General features: G+C 38.6%; 1 protein-coding gene across 8 annotated transcripts in view; it reads right to left on the bottom strand.

The window, feature by feature from the left end:
- The window catches only part of MAPK10 (mitogen-activated protein kinase 10), a 185,678-nt gene that overhangs the window by 119,724 nt on the left and 41,677 nt on the right, over positions 1-24,277 (bottom strand). For 5 of the 8 annotated variants that reach the window (XM_054823799.1, XM_054823798.1, XM_054823806.1 and 2 more), the window contains exon 3: positions 3,543-3,699. The exons of the other annotated variants lie outside the window; for them this stretch is intronic. The gene's annotated coding sequence lies outside the window, so the exon portion shown is untranslated. The remainder of the gene's footprint in view (positions 1-3,542; positions 3,700-24,277) is intronic. 8 annotated transcript variants of the gene reach the window in all.

The following is a 24,277-nucleotide window of genomic DNA, read 5'->3' as shown; positions in this document are numbered from 1 at the left end:
GATAGCTCTGCTATTTTTCAATGCCAAGCTGAAAAAATGCAGTGAAGGATGCTAATTTCCTGTATCATAAATAAGTTTGAGCCCTGCTCCCTAAACAAGAGCAGATGCCCAGACAATCAGATATGACTGTCCCTAAGTATTTTCTGGTATCATTTTCAGCTGCCATAGAAACTGCATATAAGACAAATCAACTTAAATCAAACTGAACTGGCATCACTTGCAAGGAATTATCCCACTGTGAGACAGCTGATTGATTCCTCTCCTCCATTTCAAAGTGGTAGCATGAGCTACTGCTAGATGTCATGAAGCTGCTCCACACAAAAATGACTCACTGTCCACAAAACCCACCTGAATTCAGATGACAAATTTGCTTCACATGGTTTCCAGCTTCCAGTAGACTACAGATCAGAGCATACTTTCCATAATTTACGCTACATAAACCCTTTGCAATAATGTGCATAGTTCATGTATTTCCTAGGTAATTGACTGTTTAGTGCTTTTTCAGCAAAATCAGGAAGAGTGAATTGATACTGCACAGGGAGGAAACCAGATGATTAAAAAAACGCCTTTTAGAATTCCCCCTCCTCCCCAAAAGTACAGTGCTAGATGTTTTACAAAAGTAGGAGCTGAATGTTTTACAAAAACAGGTTTACAACAATCCTCAAGAGCTCTTCCACACACATTTGACAGATAATAAAACCAAGGCACCAGCAAAATAAATGACATGTCCACTCAGTCAGGAATAGTGGCCTGCGTGCCTGGCTTTAATCCACCTACTGATAGCACCACTGAAAGCTAATATAAATAGGATGGGTGAAGTTCCTAAACAAAACAAAAGTTAAGGAAGATGAGGTTTCACTGAAATCCATCCTTCTGACAGCTATCCCTGAAACCAAGAACAAAATCCAATTTTGCTTGCATAGTCAGTGCTTTTTTTTTTTTTTATTTCATTTTTAAGTTCAAACATTTTGCAGTGTAGAAATGAGCAGCTGAATAAACTGATATATTTCTCTGTAACATCTAGTTGGTTTTGGATTTTGTTTTGTTGTTTTTTGTTTGGTTGGTTTTTTTTTTTACACTTTCTAACATGATTTTTTTTTCCTAGGACGTGTTTCTGGGGTTTGGTGTGAAATCAAATGGATGCATGAATAATAACAGACTCCATATTCTTTTGAATGGCAGGGAGTTTTAAGTTGGTCTGGGTAGAAATTTGTGAATGACGGTGGGAAATAGGAAAAGGAACATGACATTTCTGAAGCACAATGAGCCTTTAAAGCACTTGTAAGTATGGCTATAAAAGTAGCCTTGCCTCTCTGCATCAGTGCAAATACCTTTTATCAGTGTCTCCCCTGATCCTATTTGTTCTCAATGCTCTGTTCTGCAGGGCATGGCAAAGAGGAGGGCTTAGATTTTGTGTTATTTAAGTACGTACAACTACCAATATACAAGCTGTAGCCTTAAAAACAAACAAACAAAAGATAAAAGATAAAATCTTACACCATATCCTGACCTCACAAGAAGTATTTCACAATACTGGATTTTTAAAAATTTTACTTTTAACCTAGATAGCCCATCAGCTTAAATAATAATTTTCCATAATGCATTATTTACCAAACCAGTGGCTACTTTCACAAGTTGTTTTGTTTGTTTTCCTTTGGTGGTTTTTTTGATTGGGGTTTTTTTTGTTTGTTTTTGTTTTTTTGATTGTTTGTTTTATGTCTGAGGCTTTTGGTTTGGTTTTGGTTGGGGCTAATAGTAAAAGGGTTTTTTGCTTTTTTTGGCCTGAGTTGACCACCAATAACAATTCTGATTAAAAGCAGAGTTCTAACTCTATGCCACAGCTTTTTAAAATGGTAACACATACTTTGAAGAAAGATTCCACTTTTATTAGGGCCCAACTGCATTATCACAAGATCTTTAATATAATACTATTTCATGATATTTGCAACAAGAAGTAAGAACTGGCCACACTGGTTACCATAAGACACTTGAAATCTGTCTAAACCATTACTGCTGTTTTCTTGTTCCAAACTTTGTCTTCAGCTGCCATTTTTTCTTACCTAACAAACCCTTATGTGAGTTGTACAAGTGTGCAAACTCCTTATGGTTTACATCTGAGGATAAACAGTACAGTTCAGCACAGGAACATCTGTAATATGCTATGTTGGATACTGAAATCATGGCATTCGCAAACATGTATATACGTCACGTATCTAGTCTTCCAAGCCTGTTCCATTCAGTTTATAATTTTTCAGTGTTTCTTGAGGTCTAAAATTACATAGTTAGAAAGTAACTGTTCCCTGAATCTTCTTTTTTGCAAAGATAGTCGTTTCAGCTGTATATTACAAAGACATGCTACCTGCAGATAAAATGTTGCTTCCAAGAATAGAAATGTCTCATTTATTCCAATTTCCCATGCATTCACTTATCATGCAGCAAACAGTTATAGCTCCAGTAGGGCAAGTACCTAGGAAGCTAAGTTTACCTGGTCACATTATATCATGAACTTAATTGGCTATGTTTATCAAAGTAAAAAAAAAAAAATTAAAAAAATCAACCAACAAACCAAGTTAAAACAAGAAAACCACTTGTCAAGAAAAAAAAAAAGTAGGCTACAGAAGATACTAGAATGCCATGTGATTTTTTGCAGCTGTTCTCAGCATTGCTTAGCAAATGAATTTAACACAGAATGTCATTCAGAACTATCTTCAGTCCTTGTTAGTCTTTTATCACATTATCATGATTAATCATTGTTATCATATTAATGTACAGGCACTTAAAGATGAACTAAGAACAGTCACATTGTACTGCCAACTCATCTTTTATATTATCATTTACACTATTATTATATTCTATTTATATTATAATACTACACATCCATGCTACACAGAGAAGAGTATTACAGTGTATTGAGATCTTGATTTTGCAAAAATTTAAATATGGGCCTAAAGGAAATAGCAGCACATGTAATGTCCTCTAGACCACAGAGGTAAACATGTGCACAAGGCTTTGCATGGGATCCATAGCTGCACAGTCATGCTCACAGAAGGGAAGTAATACTGGAATTAGATTTAGAGGTGAAACTTCACAGTAAGATATGCAGCTAAATAGGTCAGTTCTACAGAATACAGCCTACCTCACCCACACGCTGTCCAGGCTTAGAGCTATCATGCAAAATGTGATATTCATTCAGTGTTTTTTAAATGGTTCATTGACTGGTCAAATCAAAACCAGCTCTATCATAACACTCACAGGCATTTTTCATAAATGAAGTCTTCGGTCACAACAGTTCTCCCTCACAGGAGGCAGACTACAAACAACAGCTACAAACAACAAATTACAGGACACTTTTAGAAAGTGTTTCTTTTCCTGTACTGTTTCTCCTCTTATTACTTTGTCTGCATTTTTACAGTATATTCATCACAATGCTATATGAACATTTCACAAACATGTAACATCTCTGTAGTAGTTCACTTTTGCAGGGATTTTCCTTTTAATTAAGCTTGTTTTCATCAGTAATTAGGCGGCCCCAGATGCCTTACCAGGGATAGGATAGTCTGACAGCGGAGGTTTACATTTTGTCCAGGTGATACACTTGTAATTGTTCTGAGGTCTTCCTGGGGAGAGCTGCAAATCAGGGGACCACTGCTCAACAGCTGCGGCCTGGCGAAGTTTCACCTCTGTCCCAGTGGAAGACAGCTGTCAAAGGAGTTAAAGACATGCAAGGTTAAGGAAGCCTGGGTCTGAGCTGGGACAGTTAGCTTGGTTTGGGACCGTTTGTTCCATTTTACCATGCTCCAATTCAAAACAGCACACATAACATGAGCAAGGGACGTTGAGTGGTCCATTTTCTCCCATTAAACTAGCTGTTTTCTTTCAAACCCTCTGCAGCCTTTCTAAGGTCAGTACTTTCACCCACTGGTGTACTGTTGGATTAAAAAAGCCTGGAGGTCACTACAATGCATTGCAATAGTCAGTGAGTGCAACATCCCATTCAAATCCAGGTAGAGAACATTTCTGTAGCTGTGGACCTTTGGGTATAGAGAATAGTTTGAAAGGCAACCAAACAAGCAATACTTTATTCCTTAAATGTGCCATTATACAAGGATAAGGAGTCCACATCCTGGATCTTATTTCTGCATGGTACTGAAGGCTTACAGGAAAGGGAAAATTCCTTATTTGGAGAAATAAAGAAACCTTCTGAGGAAAGGTAAATTAAACCCCCCCAAACATCAGTGTTGAAATACTTGAGTAGAAATTTAACAGAGGCAATCAATAAAATCTTATCAACTGCATATCGTTGAGAAAAGGGTACATTAGAAAGATGTACTGTTGTGCGCTCTTTAAGAATAATATCAACACTTCAATTTCTACCAGACTCATGAAATGACAATAGCTGTTTATCAATCTACCTTCTTTTGATCCTGCCAATTATACATTTCCTCTTTCTCTTTTGCCTTTCTCTTTGCTGTCCTGAACAATTCTAGCAAGTCTTATAATCTAGAGAACTGGGGAGTGGAGGGTAATGGCAACCAATAGCTTTGCAACTTCTCCCATTAACTTATTCTACAGGCTGCTTAAAAGTCACTCTGACAGACAGCTTGGCAAAATATGCACTTCAGACCACCATACAGTGTATTTACCTCCATATGCCCTTAGTCTTCTACAAAGGGTTGTACTGTATGCCATATCTGATTTAAGGTATACACTTTAAAAGGAACAAAAAGCTATTTGAGGCCTTTAAGACATCCTTAGGTGTCAGTGAAAAACAGGGAAGCACTTGTACATTCAAGAGCCTCCACATCTTCGAAAACAGTATCCACAGCATACTTTGCTTTCTACACAGTCGTGGAAAACTAAGTCCATGTTACAAACCACTGTGCAAAGCCTAGAAGGTTAATAACCTCTCCTTTCCCTTTTTTTCCTTACATGTCATTTTATGCTTTTCTCACCATTTTGAGTTAAATTCTGATATTCCTGGTAACAGAGCTATAGAAAATACTGCTGAAGGAGACACCAGTAAATTTTCCAGTCTCTATTCCCACCCAACAGCAGGATCAACTGTAATTATTTCTGACAGATATTTTCATAACTTGTTTTTCACAATGGAACATGCCCTTGCAATTTATATTACATCCAGTGAAGAAGTTCCAGTTTACAAAGACTAAAATCTGTAGCATCAGAAGAACAGTGCTCAACAGAATGCTGGGCTTGCAAAGATATAAAAGAATTCACAGAAAATTCATATACTCTGGGCCAAATTAACTGCTGATAGAAAGGTTAATCAGGGTTATGCCCACCTCCATGATAAACCAGTATATGCCCTCTATAAAATTTGAGGAGTATTATCTGTTAATGAAGAGCCTGTAGATCTAATATACTCTTGTATCAGTTGCTTTATACATGCCAAATATAATTTTAAACAGTCACTGCATTTGAATTACTGTAATCTGATGGAACAGGTCTAATCAACCTGACCAGAAGAGCTCCATGTTTCATTTAAGTCAAGGAGTTTTCTTATCCACTTCACAACAAGCAGAGAAACCACAGCCAACAAGACTTGATCTTCTGGCTCCAAAACACTTTTCCACCACATTTACATCAAGTTTAACAACACTGAGAGCGAATGCCTTTGCATGGCCATTTACCCCTGGATTTTGAAAGCCTGCCAGACATGGACTATTAACCAGTAACTGCTTATGGCTGGTTTGTTTGGAATGGAGGTGTTTTTAAATTATCAGTGTCACTTCAAAAATAACCACAATAACTATCAATTTCTGCTCAACGTGGGATGGGTGCCTTCTCTGAAAGTTCACGGAGCATCTCTGGAAAACACATGAAAGCACATGGCAGCTGAAAGAGCATCTTACTGCAGCACATTTCCTTGGTACAGCCAAGCAAACCTCAGCCACAGAGATAATCTTCCTGGCTTTGCACTTCTACTGATGACTTGTATAATCACTTTACCATGGTATCACTCTTACTAAACAGATGCAGGCATGCAAAAGAAACCATCATGTCTGTTAACATCTTGTAGGCTTTAGGAAAGCCATGCAGGTAGCAATGAAGCATGCCACAATGAACAACAGCTTACAACACCCTTCTCCTTCAGAGGCAGAATGCTTTCATTAAGAATGTGTCACTGTATTTCGCTACTTAGAAATTTCATTAATTCACAGGCATGTTTCAGAATCATTACTCTCCCCTTCCCTTCTTTGGGGATTTTTTTCCTTTAAGAGAGATTACTCTTTCTAAACCAGACACTGCCTTTTGAATCATGAAGTTTTATTTTATCACTTGCCTCTGTCACATGTAAAGCGTTTATTATTACAATTGTAGCTCCCTTTTTCTCTGTATAATCCAAATAATGTCTGAAAGCTGCTCAATGAGAATGCTGATGCTTTATTTTAAGCAGAAGCTCCTACCTCAAAGATACACTGAAAGAAAAATAAATTCACATTTGTGGGATACTATTCCCACATGATTGCAGAACAACCCAGTCGATCAGTCACAGAAGGGTGAGTGACAAGCAACCATTCTTCTATGACAAATGCATTAATTTGTCCTACAGTAGAACATAATTTCCCCCAAATTATCTGCCATATACTACCAGTGAACAATTTTACTGGATTGCAGAAAGGGCATTAGTTCTGGACTAATTTTATTATTTCAATGCAGTTTACAAATTAGGCCTATTTCATTTAATACAATTGCTTCATACTTAAAGAATCAGGCAGCATTTGCTGTCAAACTGACATTTGAAGGTGAAACCCTAAGCACATAGTGTGATGTTTGGGATTTTTCAGGGGGTGGGGGTTTTTTTGGTAGACAGAACTTAACCTGCAATACTTGAATGGTTAGAAAAGATCGTGAAATCCTTTTCTAGACTAGCCAACATGTGCTGTTCAATAGTTAATCACACCTGAAGAACATTCAACCATGATGTTAAAAGAAAACTCTATCCTACTGCTAAGCAGGATACAGTTGATCAGTCCATATGTTGCAAGAGATGATGTACAAATGAAATTCACAGCATCAGCAATAATGAATTGGATGTTTAAAAAGCTCATCAAAGCAAGATGGATGCCTCCAATTCTCAATCAGAAAGGAGCATTAAACCAGTCACAGAAAGACATTTCCATTTCCAAGACATTTTAGAGGATTCATGCCTAGTCCCGGCTGCATTCCAATGAAGATAAAAATAAAATGACATGTACACTACACCAGCTCCACAGTAGGAGCACTTCCATGACTGGGAATGGAAGGGACAATTTCTGAAGCAGAACTTCTCAAAAACATGCAGAGTCAGCAGAGCACAAAGCAGCTGTTGCTGTGACAGGATGGAGACTGAATTTGCAAGAAGTCTACTTTGAGTTGGAAGGGGAGAAGGAAAAAAGGAGAAAAGGAATGTGACCACTGCAAGTCCACAAAAATTACCACAAGTCTCTCCTGGACAAACTTCAAAGCTGCAATGGAAGGGCAATTTTAAACTAACAACCACCAGTACAGAAGCAGAATTTTGTTGTGATTATAAATAATCCTCAGCAACAGAAATGTTTTACTCATTTGCATATATCCATAGCATAGTGTAGCCCTTCCAACTTCATGTGTGTGCTCTTCTCAAAAGGATGTGAGCCACTGCACAACATGACCAGCCTTTGCTCTCTTTCCCTATCGCTATTACTGCTAGTGCTGACAACTCTTACTATGGTATCACAAAGTCCAATGGTATTTGTTGCTCTTCTCAAACCTTCAGATTAGGAATTTTAACTTCCATTTAAAAGAAGTTTCTGTCCCTCACAGTTGCAGAAAGACAACAGAGAACACATTTGACAGTCTCAAAAAATGAAAAACAAGAACACACAAAGATTCTCCATCTAAAACCAAAATGAACCAGTAACTTTTTGAGACTTCAACTCACAATTTATGAGTGCATGGAGACAAAAATCCACTTTGAAAATGGAAAACAGACCTTGGCATATGCTTATTTAACCAATCTGTAGCCATAAATTAAAGACAGTTTCCTGTCTTGAAAAGATTCCTTCCTCTAATGTCAGTATTTAAAGGAAACTCTACTGGTTATTTCAGTGGGAGGAAAAGCAGGTTGATTGGTGACTGGTATCAATCACTGCTAGTGAAGGATAAATGAAATATTTCACTATATGAAAGTTTCATTACCATGATTGTTAAAATAAAGGTCAGAGTAAGTGAAAAGTCCAAACAAAGCCATGCGAGCAGGATGGACACTTAATCTGCTGAGAAAAATTACCACCGAAGTAAAATTCTGCAGCATTAACTAAGGATTAGCTTAGAGTAATGCAGAGCCAGAATACAGGCAAAATCTCATCTACACTGCGACCACGAGCACTGCAGTGCAAACGTTTTTAAAAACCTTGTCAGTTTGAAGGTCTACTGCAGCCCTTATGAATACATACAAGCAAAGCACATGTGTGTGTGTCAGTGTGCTACTGAAATCTTTTTGGCTTAATCTGAAAAAAATTGCATATGAGAAGGAGGAACCGTAGGACACTGTCTTATAGGAGAGCATTTTATGTGTCAGGAATTACTCCAGTGTATTAGAGAAAATCTGTAACAAGAGATTTCAATGCAATTATTATGTAAATGTGACAAAATGACACAGAATGCTGAAAAAGTGCAAAGAAAAGTGTGAAACATTTTCAGTAACAAGAACTGTCATCCCAGTTTCTCTAGACAACTTTTCAAAGATTGATAGTAACAGAAAGTATTGAACTTCAAAATCTTGTATACCACACTATTGTCATAACAACATTATTACGAGAGTATCATACTGTGTTTTGTACAATACTCCTATTACAATAACAAAACCCAGTGCAATAAAATACAAATAAAAGATAAATAGTATTCAACAAGAACAAGAAATGTATTAATAAACAAATTCTGCCTGAATAATGTAAGCAAGCAAATTTATGCCTTAAGAATAGCCAGAAATACTGTCCTGCACATGCAGTCTTGTACAAAAATTTCTGCTGAATCACAGTGTTGCCAGGGTTAGGGACCTTGCACGATGGCCATGCCTAAGCCCTGACTACTTGCTGGGATACTTGATCTTGCAACAACTGACTGGAATACAACTTGTACATTCTCTGGCTAATTCTTCTCCCAAATGCTGACCCAAGTCAAGTATCCAAGTAGCTAATGATGTGAAACTTGGTGATCAGAATGAATGCTAAATATTTAAGCATGAATCATAGAATCCTAGAATGGTTTGAGTTGGAAGGGACCTCTAAAGATCATCTAGTCCAGCCCCTCCTGCTGTGGGCGAGGACATCTTTTATTAGACCGGGTTGCTCAAAGCTCCATCCAAGAGCAGTCTAATACACTTCATTTGAACCACTCACATTGAACATGTGAGAGCAGACTGCCTTTCACAAAGGTAGTTTCAGTGGTTTCTTGAGTTCATCTTTACACTGTCCTCTTCTACTGAGATTACACAGGAGCTTTCACCAAGATGACATTTTATCAGCTTTCTCTGTACAGTAGATACTATCCAATCACTCCTTGAGTGCAAATTCCCAGTGTCTAAAGGAACATAAGTTATAGTTCAAACTGGAATGCCAAGAGAGACAGAAGAATCCCTTGCTAGCCAACGTATTTCTCATCAGACAAAGAACGTGGGTAGAAAACAAACCAGCAGGACCAACCACATGCATATTAACACCATCGAGGGAAATAATTTTGTTACAGTTTTACCATTTAATTACGATTTATTTTCCTCATTACATTATAGGTATGAATCCATGCTGCCATACTTAAATCTATTCTCTCTCACTTGTACAATAATGTAAACCCTCTGCACGCGGTTACCTCTAATGAATCCCAGTTACTGCAAGTGAATGCTCACTAAGGAAACATTGAATGGCAGTTACTTAAGATGAAGATTGGAAGAGTTTAAGCAGCTTATAGCTGGGAGAGAATGGGCAAAAGGGAGACTGACTCTTTTTGTTTTCTAATATACACCAGCCTATTTTGAAACACATCACCATGAAGCAGTTAGGTGCTGCTATCACTATGCAGAGGGCTGTTTCACAGCAGAACCCAGAATTCTTTCTGTCATGGATATTAAATCCGGTAAAATTACTGCAAAGTAGGTAAGCATCAGTTAATATTCTGAATCACCCTGACCTACAAAAACCATGAAGCACCTAGTAGTGCAGGTTATAAAATAGCTATTAAGAATAAAGATTGGACAAAATGTTTAGGAGACGTCCTTTACAACATCAATAGGTCATGTTTATAAACCAATGAAAGATTTGAATGCAGTAAAAAATGGAGCTGTAAAAGCTCATTAAAAGATTATATATGGTTTGATCACCAAGAGGCAATCATACACCCTTGTTTTGGGCTGAGACTATGTGGTCTGGTTTTGGACAGGCAAGTCTTTCTTTTAAAAATAATTTGATTACTTAGTAGGTCTTCACCCAGGAGATAACCTCTCCACCCCAGGCTCCCTTATTTTAACTTCTGAAGAATGTATTTTGTCACGTTTTTTGTTTGTTTGGTGGGGTTTGTTTATAAACTTTAACCAAACAGTATAAACCTTGGATTTCTACATGTCCTTTTGAAAAGAAGGGCCTGACAGACTGAAGGATCTCATCAAAAGTGAGGGGGGAAAAAGAATTATATTGGTACTGTTTATCTGCTTCAGAGGGTAGGAAGGAAAAGAAGGTTAAATATACATAATTAAAAAACGTAAAATAGCTTAAGTGATCAAGCTGCCTAAAGTCCTATAGGTCAGGATATGTCATTGTGATAGCATAAATCATGAAGGTGACAAAAGCTTATAAGCTTTCCTGTACTCCCACATCTGCAAGGCATGTAATTACCTGCTGCAGAAAGAACATGTTTCCTTTCTGAGTACCAACATTCACCTAGCTTTACTAATGAGCATCTCCTTTTGAGCCTGCAGCTGTATTCATAGTCCTAATGATACAGCAAATTGAGTATGGACTGCTGTATCTGTGCACTTCAGGAGCATCCCTCCTTATATTTATGCAGCCTCTATACATGTCAGAAGTTGCAAGTATACAATCTAGGATAAGCTGCAATTCTCTCCAGTTCCTTCAGGATTTTCCTCTTACAACATGCATAGCCAAATCAGTGATGAAAAAATCTAAAGCTGGTCTTATCTTGGAGGAAAACATCAGTTTAAGTATCCTTCACTGTACTGAGATTTCTTCCTTTCTGTTCACACTAAATGAGTCATGAACAGATAAATTATTCCTCTGTGCAGGCTTATGTTGGAAAACACTGTGAAAATACTTCTTCAGGAAAGATCATGACTTGATTGGAAGATGGCCACCTGATGCCGAGCAGTATTTAATCACAAATGTGAATGTGGCTGTAGATCACAGAAATACCATGCTAATACCCTGTGTTTCTCATTTCTTCTCCATTCTAGCTCAATGTCTACAACCACTGTGACAGACTTCACTGACTGGCCCAGCTTCTGCTCACAAAGAGAATAAAACTACTAACCATGTACTATGATGGAACAAAGTTCATACTCTGGCATCAGCACATTCTACTATATGTTCCTACGTATCCCGTGGAAACCACAGATAAATATCTAATTCACACTGCCTAGTGCCTAAATAGCAAGCTCAGACTATACACATTTAAAATGTATATAAATGAAACTTATTACCAGAGGAATGCTTTCAGTAACACCACCCCACAGGCCATTAGGTTTCACTGCCAGATACATATTCTCTCTACTTACAGCACCCAGAGCCGCCTTATGTCCTTCATCTGAAAAAGTTTCAGCTCATATGGGTCCATGCGTTGATTACTTGTCATTCCTCAAATCCATACAGACACAATGAAGTAGCACTACTTGCCAGTAGGGTTACATCTGGGATTCCCCAGGCCCGCAAAATGAGTGTGCACTGCCTGTCCTTCAAAGAAATAAATCATTAAGTAAAAAATAATCACAATTACATTGTCTTGAATAACTGTCCACAATCAACATGAACACAAATAGCAGTGTACAACAGAAACAGAAGACAATCCTATAAATTCTAGAAAGTGAATTTACTGTGATACACCTGATACAGTAGTTGCATGTAAAAAAATCCACAACAAACTTGCTTCTTCATCAAATGTAAACTTATCTACTGTATTCTATGCAATATGCACCACAAATTCTAAGCATAACTCAGGTAAAGATAAGCTCAGATTAGCAGGTGTCCATGAATATATTAACATGCAGCAGTCCTTGCAAGCATATGTCTCTGTATAGTTACTCAAGTTTATGTAATTATGGTAAATGTATACAATCTAATGTTTGATTTCATCGACCTTTTGTCAAGTGCTGTCCAGCACTGGTTTTCAGACAATGTATGTTCAAGGAGCTTGCAGAATGAATACCTGAGAGATACTGATGTCTTTGCAAGGAAGACCATATTCAGTTATCACTAGTTACAGACTAAGAGGGTTAAAAATTACTGTCTTCAGAGACTAGACACATATGTAACTGTTACCTGAAGCAAAGTACAGAGACACCATTAACTCTGAAAGGACCATCACTCTTGGCAACATGGAGACAGTAAGTTGAAAAATGTATCCATATTTATCAGAAATTCTTATTTCTTTACCTACTGTGCAAAATCAAGTATAAGGAGTTCTGTAGGCAGGCTAAAATAACTAACGTAATTGGCTCAATGACCTTTCCATAAATAAATGGATTACAAAGGCACTCTTTGCAAATTTATAAAGGTACACGGGAAGAATTCAGTTAACATTTTTCTCAAACACAAAGGGGATAGCTATTTTAATACCTTTCCTGGATTTAGTACATCTACTTCTCTCTGCATACTGCTAGATCACTCATTGTGTTGGGTTTGCGTGGGAAGGTTTTGGTAGTGGGAGGGGCTACAGGGGTGGCTTCTGTGAGAAGCTGCTAGAAGCTCCCCCTGTGTCTGATAGAGCCAATGCCAGCCGGCTCTAAGACGGGCCCGCCGCTGGCCAAGGCCAAGCCAATCAGCGCCTCTGTGATAACATATTTAAGAAGAAGAAAAACACTTAGAGAGAGAGAGCTTTTGCAGCCGGAGAGAGGAGTGAGAAGATGTAAGAAACTCTGCAGACACCAAGGTCAGTGCAGATGGAGGGGGAGGAGGAGCTCCAGGCGCCGGAGCAGAGATCCCCCTGCAGCCCGTGGTGAAGGCCATGGTGAAGCAGGCTGTCCCCCTGCAGCCCATGGAGGAAGGATGAGGGGGTGTAGCGATTCCACCTGCAGCCCATGGAGGACCCCACGCCGGAGCAGGTGGAGGCACCTGAAGGAGGCTGCGGCCTTTGGGAAGCCCACGCTGGAGCAAGTTCCAGGCCGGACCGGTGGACCCGTGAAGAGGGGAGCCCACGCCAGGGCAGGTTTGCTGGCAGGACTTGTGACCTCGTGGGGGACCCCACGCTGGAGCAGTTTGCTCCTGAAGGTCTGCACCCCATGGGAGGGACTCCATGCTGGAGCAGGGGAACAATGAGAGGAGTCCTCCCCCTGAGGATGAAGAAGCGGCAGAAACACCGTGAGATGAACTGACCGTAACCCCCACTCCCCGTCCCCCTGTGCCGCTGAGGGGGGGAAGGTTGAAGCTGGGAGTGAAGTTGAGCCCGGGAAGATGGGAGGGGTGGGGGGAGGTGTTTTAAGAGTTGATTTTATTTTCTCATTCCTCTACTCTGTTTTGCCTAGTAATAAATTAGATGAATTCCCTCTCTAAGTTTGGTCTGTTTTGCTCATGACGATAATTAGTGAGTGATCTCTCCCTGTCCTTATCTCGACCCACAAGCATTTCGTTATGCCTTTTCTCCCCTGTTTAGTGAATGAGGGGAGTGAGAGAGCAGCTCTGGTGGGCACCTGGCCCCCAGCCAGGGTCAACCCACCACACTCATGCTAGAAATGAATCCACAGCTCTTCCACCTCTGCAGTGGAATGAAGCACATCAAATGGCAAGATATTTAAAAACCTCTCTGACAGAGAGCAAGTATGGGTCTTCGTCCTTTACCTCTTTGTACTGTCACATATGCACATTCTTGATGCATTTGAGCTCATCAAAATTTTCAAAACAAAACAAAAAACTCCCTTCATTAAAATTCTGGCTGCACACTGCCGTTGCTACAATCGTATGTGTCACACAGGAGGACATTGTGAAGTTTAGGGACATATGAATAAGGACATGAGAGACAACTCCCTTTGAAAATGAAAGGGTTTGATAGCTTGGATCTTTTCTCTGTTTTGTACTGGACCAGGACACTAAATCCAAATGCCTTCAGGTTTCAGGCAAATGCAAACTTGTATTATGAATCCAACGTCTAAAATCAGGTCTCACACTATCTGTTGCAATATTGAAAACAAGCCAGAGTTCCAACATAGGTTTAGCATTTTTGCATTAAATCATCAGTTAGTTCACAGTGCTGTGGCTTCGGCTTAAGTACATAGAGCACACAAGCTTTGAACAAGCCGTCTTGGGCACTGCTAATAAAACAGCCACAGTACCATGCAGACTGGCAGCAACAGTTGGGCATCAACTCATTTTTGCTGCAGTTCATAGCGAGTTCCACACTGATGGGACTCCACTCTTCTCAGCACTCACATTAGCTAATTCAAAACCAGTTGCACATGGCACTACCATCTTGCACTGACTACAGTATAGACATACATTTAAAGAAAATTAAATAAAGGAAAGACCCAGTTCTGTACATCACACAGCCTACCTAAAGCATATAGATACTTGAAAATAATTTGGGTTTCCCTGCACTTCATGTATGGATAAATAAGTTTACGTAACTGGTAGTTGTGTTAAAAAAAAGAAAATATAAAGATAGTAACTAGCAAAAAAAATAAAAAGAAAAAATAAAATAGGCAAAGTAAGATCTACAAATAGCAATGTACCTCAAAATTTGGAAAATTAAGTTATATCTGCAACGAATAGACACAGAAGAAAATAGGGGGAAAAGATCAATGTTGTAATATTTTTCGCTCAATAATACAAAAAATGTTGTCTAGTCAACAGAAATGGACTGTAACGCTGCAACATAACATTAAACATTACCTAATGAGATACAACATTTGCATGATCAAAGCACTCGATAGAATCTGTATTGATACAAATGTATCTGTAAGGCTACATTTATTTTCTATCAAAACAAAAGATACTGTAAACAAAAACACCAAGACAATTGAGTTTAATAGAATGAAAAGACTGCAACTACACATATACAAAGAGAAGCAGTAGAAGTACAAGGCTAGCAAGACAGCCAAAAGGAATAGGTTGTAGAATTACTTCAGGTTTTAATAGAGGCTACAGTTTAACATACTTAGTGAAGAAAGTACAAAATGTGCCACTGTGAAACTAAATTTTCAAACAAATAAACAGCCAGAAGGTAGTAAATTAAGGGCAAATAATTAACATTCGTAGTCTCAGCCTGGAGAAGACATACATGTATCTCCCAAAAGGCATTCATACTCAGCAAGAATAAGCTAGCAGTTGGGCAAAGACAATATAAATATTCCTCTACAGTCAGATACTGACAGCAACTGTTGATCCCCATTCCCTGAATATCAGTGGCATCTTCGTTTTGGATAACATTATTTATATAAAATACAAGATTTCTTAATCTCATAGCAGAGAAGCTTTCTATGATTGATATAGATATTTCAACCTTAGGAATAATTTTTTGTGCCACTTCAGTAATTTAATTTCTGATTATACAACACATTCACAATTTCAAAAAAATTACTCAGGTCACACTTTGTCTGGTACTGAGTTAGTGTATTCAATAGATATCTTTCTACTGATTTCACTGGGCTTTGGATCATGTCATTAAATGGTGTTCTAGTTTGCAATAAAGGCCTCGTATTTACAACACCAACCTAATATCTTTCAGTTATGTTTTACAGTCCAGGTTCTGCAAAGTGATTAGTCTAGAAAGTTTTACTTCCCTGATGGATATGCTTAAGGACATTGCGTAACAAATCTAAAAATCAAACTGAAAATTGCTTAACTGATAAGCTGAGTTTCAAGCTAAAGCATCCTTATTTCACTAGCTCTCTCCTCCCTTCCGATCACTGTTAGGCATGTAAGAAAATTTTGTCATTTTAAGAGAAGTTATCATGACTTAAATATTCTCTAATATCCTAGACCAATCAGTCACATTTTAGTCAAAGCTGTATAATACAAAGCAAAAATAAAATAAATTAGAAACTTCTAGTTATTAACATCTTAACATAAATCAGTGTGACACTGCTGACTGAGCTGCAGCATTGTCCTAGTTAGTGACCAGAGAAAAGCAGCAATGCCATAGAGGAATGGACAACGTTATTCAACCCTGGCACTCACAGTTCCTTTTGTGATACAGTGAATGGACGGAGACTGAGTCCTACAGCAGCCAGCACACTTCTCTGGGCAGCAAGAACAATCACAAAGCCACCTGGCGAGTCTCTGTCCTCCTTCACTGACTGTACGCTGCCACCAAAAGCAGGTAGCTAATACTCACATTTTTATGGTGAACTGTTTGTTATTTGGTAATTTCATTTTTTTTTAAGCCCTTAACTCTCAAGTCACGTAAAGGACCACAGTCTCATCTTTTGTTAAAAATATATACACACAATAAAGTCATATACTTTAATGAAATTTATTATATAAACTTATTTATTATGAGTTATATCTTTAACTATATCTAATTATTTTTTATTTATATATACATACCTTTTATGCCACCAGGGTTCTAGAGTTTAAAACACAAAATGAAATGGTGTTAAAAGTTTGAAAAAATTAAAGTGCTGCACCAAACAAATTTGGAAAAGCACAGCAGCTATGTAGATGAGATTATAAGAAACAGCATCATATCTAGCTGCCTTTGACATCCCCAAGACAAGACACTAAGACAGATTCACGAAGCAAGTTTTTTTGCTGCTGCACATCTGAAGCAAAGCCCACTCCACATCACTCATCTAGCATCTCCAAAAAAAACCCCACCACAAACAAACCACATACAAGTCAGATAAAAAGGTTTGCTACTGATGATTTTCAAACTTGCATTTCTAAGCCACTTTCACAATCTCAAAGGAATCCTTCCTAAGTTTTTTTTTTTAGTAACTTGAGAGGATAATAATGTAACTATAAAAGCTGTTGCACGGCTCACACTATCAGACACAGTTAAATACTAGCTCACCCTCTTGGTGCCAAGGTCTGCATGAAGCTTAGGTAGAGAAATGTGAATGAACAATAGTACTCCTGAAGCTTTGTCTCCTCTTCCACCCTTTGAAAAGTTATTTTGCATAAGAAAAGCAGCAGAATATCTAAAAGCTGAAATATCAAAGTGACATTACTGGCTTGTATTCCATTTAGTCTGGGTCATAATTCTGGTCTCCTCTGAGTGCATTTCACTGTCTGTTTCTCATCTCCTCTTGATGTAGTTACTCTTTACCTCTTTGTGATCTGTGGTAACACATGAATACTGACTGATTTGGGGGCTGCTTTTATAGGTGTATTATGACCATGCACATGCTAAACAAGATTTGATTCTCACTATTTGGAACAATGCGTGAGGCTTCAAGCCTAATCAGAAGCAAAGCACTACAGAGCAAGGTTGTATTTCCATGTAGCTACTCTTTGTTTGAGTGCCTAAGTCAGTACATGAGCTGCCTGAGAAATAACAACTCATAATCAAAGTATGTTTGAAATTTCTCTGTATTTTTTCAAGAGAAAAAAAACCCCACCCACCAAAAACCATCTAAGCTACTTGTTCATCTGCTACAGCTGGAGTGGTTTTCAAAAGACTCATAAGGTTAAAGCATGTATTATTAGTAAGGAAATCATACCAATTACTACATCACATCTTCTAGAAAGTTTAAAAAGCAAGCAAATGAGATAGCACTGCACTGGAGTTCTGTAAAACCAGTGACTCAGCTACAAGATTTACCTCCTGACGCACTCACTGCATGAGCATACTTCCCAAGGGATAGCCATGTCTGGTGTTACCTCTTACTAACTGCAACTGCATAGCACATTAGCTCATTAAAACTGCATAGGAAGCATTATTGTGGACAGTCCTATCATGCCCCTGATCCCATTTCCTCAACTAATTCTCATCAGTCCGGGACTTGCAGGCAGGCAAGACACAATTAAATTAGTCTTAGTTACCTACCTCACTTTAAACATTACCAAAGGCCCACCCCACCACATTCAAATGTGTCACTTGAATACAGCCTCTCGATACATATCAACATAATTTAGATCAGAACAAATGAAGGAATGGCCTGAAGGACAAGGCTGCCAACTTGTGATTTTGCAATTCTAAATTGACTTTAGCAACAAGTCCTACAGGAATGGTGACTAGGTGATGTACAGTATGATGGCTTGATCAAATCCAAACAGTTCCTTGCTGCATATCATTCCATGACTTCTCATATGCCAATTATTTCCTGCACAGAAACTACAGCCCTAAATAACAAATGCTACTGAGAAATGTCATAAATAGCAAACACTGAAGTTCCAAGGCTATAATCAAATTGTTTTCTTCGGTCAAGAATTTTATTTTAGATTGCATTCAGTATCAAAAAGTGTGTTAGTCAGACATTTAACTGGTTGACCTAGATGTCATGCATCTTAGTTAAATATTAGTCAGTTACTTTTTACACCTTTTTTCATGGGTTTATCTTCCTGTACAAAAATTCATTCATAAATGTTCTTGCAGTTGACATATTTAGACAAAGATCCCTATGCAACATTCAATGGCCAGTATTTATAGTATTTGTAGCATGTTTTGCCTCCAAGTATCTAAAGATGCATTTTCACTAGCTTTAAAAAAAATGCTTTTCAGTTCAGAAATCACAGGTTACAGTGATTGAAGAGAGTTCTGTCTCAGTAATTCCAGTTGGCTCCTCCATCAGTACAACATAACATGACAGCTTTCACAATGCATCGCCTTCCTTAAACATAAACGCTGTCTTTCTGAAGTACTGCCAAGATGTTTGGCACAGTTGCCAGTCTGGATTACAAGGAGCAGACCACTACAGCACTGACTTGCTCAGAGCAGAATGCTGTTTGGGAAAATACATCCACCCTTTTGCAAAAATCAAAGACAGCAGGTGAAGTAACAGTCACAACCATGGTAGTCATCTACCTATGATACGTACAGCAGGTAACCTTCAGGGATAAAACTATGACCAGCAGCTGAGGCTCTAACCTCACTACCACCAGTGGAGTTTTGAGGGTCTGCCTGGTCCTAACTAATTTTAAGAAGAGACAGCCAGAAATGAGCTATTGCAGAACACATTCATCACCCACACTGCTGATGTTGTGACTTCTATGACTGATTATAATGTTTCACTCTATCACCTACAATATATTCAGCTTGCTATCTAAAGCTACCTGTGAGTTAACTGGAGTTTGGAGTTTACCTTGATGCATTTTTAGCAATAAAATCTGTTATTTACCTGGATAACTAGCTGTATCTTCCACTGAATTTATTATTAAGAATACAAAACAATGTAACAGTTGAACAAGACATAAGCTATTGCCGTGGCACAGCACCACACACTTTCACAGCTTTTAGATCAAGTACTAAATGCTGCAGCAGGAAAGCTCAGTTACTACTTCATTGTAGCTGGAGGCAGACGTAGCTTTTTATGGCAATTGCTATATGAGCAGTTCTTTGTAGAGCGATCACATCCAAAAAGGCAGGATCTGTGCCTCACAGAGGTGTTTATCCAAAATGGCAATTAGTACAACAATAAAGAACAAAAACCATGAAACAGACAAAGGCAATAGCAACTGGAAAACTGAAAATATATATTGTTTCAATCAAGTATGGATGTCTGTATTTTATTTTTAATGCTTTATTATATTATTATTATTATTCCTGTTAATGATATTAAGACTCCTAATTTTGCTACAATGATCAAAAGGGCAGGTCAATGCTTTGTTGAGAAAAAAAAATGAGGCACGTTTCAGATGTTTTTGTGGGGCTGCATGGCTTACTCCCATTTCTCCTCAGCCCACGAGCCTGTATGAGTTCACTGCCAGAGTTCCCAACTCACTAAACCAAATGGTTTAACAAGCTGAAGGTCACATAAGCAAGATTTCCCTAGCTGCTTCCTTCAAGTCAGACACTTTGGTTAATATGAGCTGCCTGTCAGGCAAAGCTATATACCTGTAACACCACAACACAGCCATAAAACACAAATACAGTGAAATATTAAGTCAACAAATTGTTAGTGTTCTCATACTGGTAAGTGTCAAGTTCTCAGTGAAATGGTAGACAAAAAAAAAAGTTTAAAAAAAATAATAAAATCCTTTCTTCTACAAAACAACAGAAGGGGTAAATAGTTTGGTTTTTTTTCCAAAGAGAATGTCTCTTGTATGTCTACCATCAATGAAGACAACCTCTCTTCCAAAATTAAATAAAGGAAACAAAAGCTCCCTGTGTCCCTCTCCCCATGTCTCAACCCAGTCATTTCCCAAATCCTGAGAAAACATTTGTCTCCATTCCTTTCAAATTTGCTGAATGTACTAACCTACCAGTATCTATTTTCTCATCACAATAAATGGATAAGCTGCCAGACTACTGAAGGCTTTCTGTGGTTTCCATTTCTTTCCCCTTCCCTCTGTCGAAACAGCACACATCCTCTCTGAACAGCAAGCTCCATATCCAGTTTGCTTCTATCGCTGCAAAGCTGTTGCACCCAATATAGCTGACCACTGCCTGTTCTCGACATGCTGCCCAAGAACACTCCTCCTCTCCAGACTTTTTTCTTTATTGTCATAGCCTTACCTGCTTTTGAAGGTCACATAAAAAGAGCACAAGCATTGGGTGTGTTATTTTAAACAGCACCTTTCTTCATGGTATAGGCATGTTTTCCAGAAATGACACCTTTGTGTTGTCTACATCTCCGGTTCCCAAATTATGCGTTTCTTTTCTTACAGTATTTCCTGCCGTGCTTCTTTTCACATATTTTTTGTGTGTTTCTATTAAAGCTAACGACATAGCATTTTGTATTTGAAGCATTTTTCCACCTTTTTGTTTGTGTTTCTATGAACTATATAGGAACGTTTGGCATCATATAGTGTGAAGCTGTACAAAATTACCTGTTTTGGGCATGCTGATGTGTCAACAAATTCATATACACCACAAAACTTTCTGAAAAATGCCTCTAGAATCTTTGGAAGAAAAAGTACTATCCCTTTACTAACTACTGCATGCTTTGGTGTTTTAGATATATGTACTTGAACCTATAACCTTCCTTCTGTAAAAAGTTTTTCTTTCCTTAATTCTGCTTAGACATCACTTTCTGTTTCATCATGGGCTGCTGCTTTTCCTAGCCTGTTAGCTCTTTTCAGAGCACCTAATTTCTGATTATTTCAGTTTGCTGCAGTACAGAAGAGTGAGGAATATCCATTCAAATTACAAGGAAACCTCTACCTTTCCCATGTGGGTTTTCTTTTTAGATTCTATCTCATCTCCTCTATGATTAGAAACTTCCAGCAACAATCACATTCAACAAGCATAGATTTGCTCACTCAGTTTTAACAGTTTTCTGCCCATTGGTGACCCCCATCAAGATCCTGAGTCCTTCATATGGAATCATAGATTCACAGAATGGTTTGGGTTGGAGGGGACCTTAAAGATCATCTAGTTCCAACACTCCCACCATGGGCAGGGACACCCAGGTCCCTGGGATGGGTTGCCTAAACCCCCGTTCAACCTGGCCTTGAACACTTATAGGGCGGGGGCATCCACAACTTCTCTGGGCAACTTGTGCCAGTGCCTCACCACCTCACAGAAAAGAATTTCTTCCTAATATCTAATCTAAATCTACACTCCTTCATGCCCTTGTAAACAGTCCCTCTCCAGATTCCCTGTAGGCCCCTTTAGGTACTGGAAAGCTACTGAGTCTCCCCAGAGCCTTCTCTTCTCCAGACTGAACAACCCCAACTCTCTCAGCCTTGCTTCACAGGAGAGGTGCTCCAGCCCTCTGATCATCTTCGTGGCCCTTGTCTGGACTCGTTCCAACAGCTCCATGTCCTTCTTATGTTGGGGGCCCCAGAGCTGAACACAGTACTCCAGGTGAGGTCTCCATGAGAAGAGAGTAGCAGGGGAGAATCACCTCCCTCGACCTGCTGATCACGCTTCTTTTGATGCAGCCCAGGACATGGTTGGCTTTCTGGGCTGCAAGCGCACATTGCTGGTTCATGTTGAGCCAACACCAATCAACACCCCCAGGTCCTCAGGGCTGCTCTCATTCCATTCTCTGCCCAGCCTGTAGTTGTGCTTGGGATTGCCCTGACCCATGTGCAGGATCTTGCACTTGACCTTGAACTTCATGAGGTTCACATGGGCCCACCTCTCAAGCCTGTCAAGGTCCCTTTGCATGGCATCCCCTCCCTCTAGCACATCAACCACACCACAGAGCTTGGTGTTATAGGCAAATTTGCTGAGGGTGCACTCAATCCCACTTTGTGACTAATTTAAAGATTGTCAGCTTTATCACGTAGATTTTAACTTACTAAGTCTGTTTCAATAATTTCATAGACAATAAAAGCCTTAGAGAAAAAAATTGTCCCTACTGACTCTTCCGATCCATCCCTCTCCAGGGAGACTCAGTATACCCATATCACAGGCTTTTTTTTAAGAGTTCATTTTTATGAAGCTGCATTATTTTTTACCAGCAATCTAGACAGATAACCAATGTCCATTTCAGATTGGGTGTTGCACATCTTTGTCCTTTGAACACATATTTATCTCCCATTGTTCCTACCACAAACCCTACAGCAAACATACAGTAGTCACAAGCCTGCAGTTGTCACTATAGGATTATCTGTCAAAAGCAGTGAAAGCACAATTCTGTACAAGTAGAAAAAAGGAACTTGACTTCTTTCAGTGAACTGTTTGTCCTTCAACTTTAAGAGAATTTGGGCACTGAGTTGAAAGATGTCCTTAAAATCTGAAGTTTAAGAGCAGAAATTATAGTAAAAAAAAAAAAAAAAAACCAAACCTGAGTCATCAGGGAAGGATATCCTCACTGATTTCCACATGACTATTAGAAGTAAGAAACTATCAAAGTACAAAGCTATAACTTGTTCCAGAAAAAGTGAACTCTTCTGCTCCCTGCCTGAGGTTATCAAAACCACTTTGAAAAACCCCCAGACACTGCCAAATATTTTGTAAATTGCATCTGCCAAGCAAAATCACTAAAAACTGAAAGCACAAAGGGAAGCCTTCCAGAAATTATTTAATTACATGGAATTGCATCTACAATCACCTCCTTTCTCTGGGATGCACAGCAACTCAACCCCTTCTGTGTGTGTGCATTCTGGGATGGGAGTTCACTGGAGCAGAAATTCCCTTATATTTGTGCCTTGTGCAGCAAAGATAATGCCACTAGTATTCTGCAAATACAGCACTACAGCAGAACATCAGCACTAAGCAGCTGATTGAAGTGACTTTATAAACTTAAAACTTTGTTTCTATAACATGCATGTGCTTGGGATTTTTTTTGGTGTCTTAAACCAATAAAAATCCTTCTGCATGCTAAAATAAAAATTAAAGGGATAATACTGTGTGATATTTCACTTTCCAAACTACAATTTGCTACAATCCAAGTAATTTTACATTTTAACCCAAACTACACAGGAGGAAACTTAGGACAATACTTCTCTTCCTCTTCTTGTCTAAGGGAAACAATACATCTAGCATAGACAAACCTTTTCTTAGCCCTCTTCTCAATGCTTGGGAATGTTAGGACAGTTCAAGGCTAGCCGACTTGTTTCTCCACTCTTTTACAATATTATGTGCAGCTATTAGAAATCAATCTAATTAGGAGAAAAATAAAAAGAGTAAGCAAACACCTTTCTCCACATTTCATACATTCCAATCAATAGGTTTTGTTAGCATGCCAAAACAATGTAGGACCCCAGACTGCATTCATGAGATTTATCTCTTAGGTTCCCTAAGATGAAAAAAGAACAGTTGGTATGAAAAACGTTATCAGGAAGGCAGAAGTTTTAATATCTTTGTCTACAAAGCCCCTAACACTATGATTGTAATTTAATGGAGGTGAGGATAGTAAAGGGGAATAATTCCTTTGCAAAACACAATGCCAAAGACCCTGTTTTACACCAATTTATCAGTTTTGTAAGAGAGTTGGACAACTTTTTGCATGATATATTGCTTTAAATGAAATGAACTCTACTGGGTGTCATAATCTGTTAGTTAATATTGGAAGTGGCCTGAAGGCCCCGTA

The sequence above is a fragment of the Grus americana genome, chromosome 4 (genome assembly GCF_028858705.1).
Source record: "Grus americana isolate bGruAme1 chromosome 4, bGruAme1.mat, whole genome shotgun sequence".
In the NCBI taxonomy this organism is placed as follows: domain Eukaryota; kingdom Metazoa; phylum Chordata; class Aves; order Gruiformes; family Gruidae; genus Grus; species Grus americana.
Note: the sequence above shows the minus strand (reverse complement) of the source record. Positions and strands in the feature narration are given on the sequence as shown.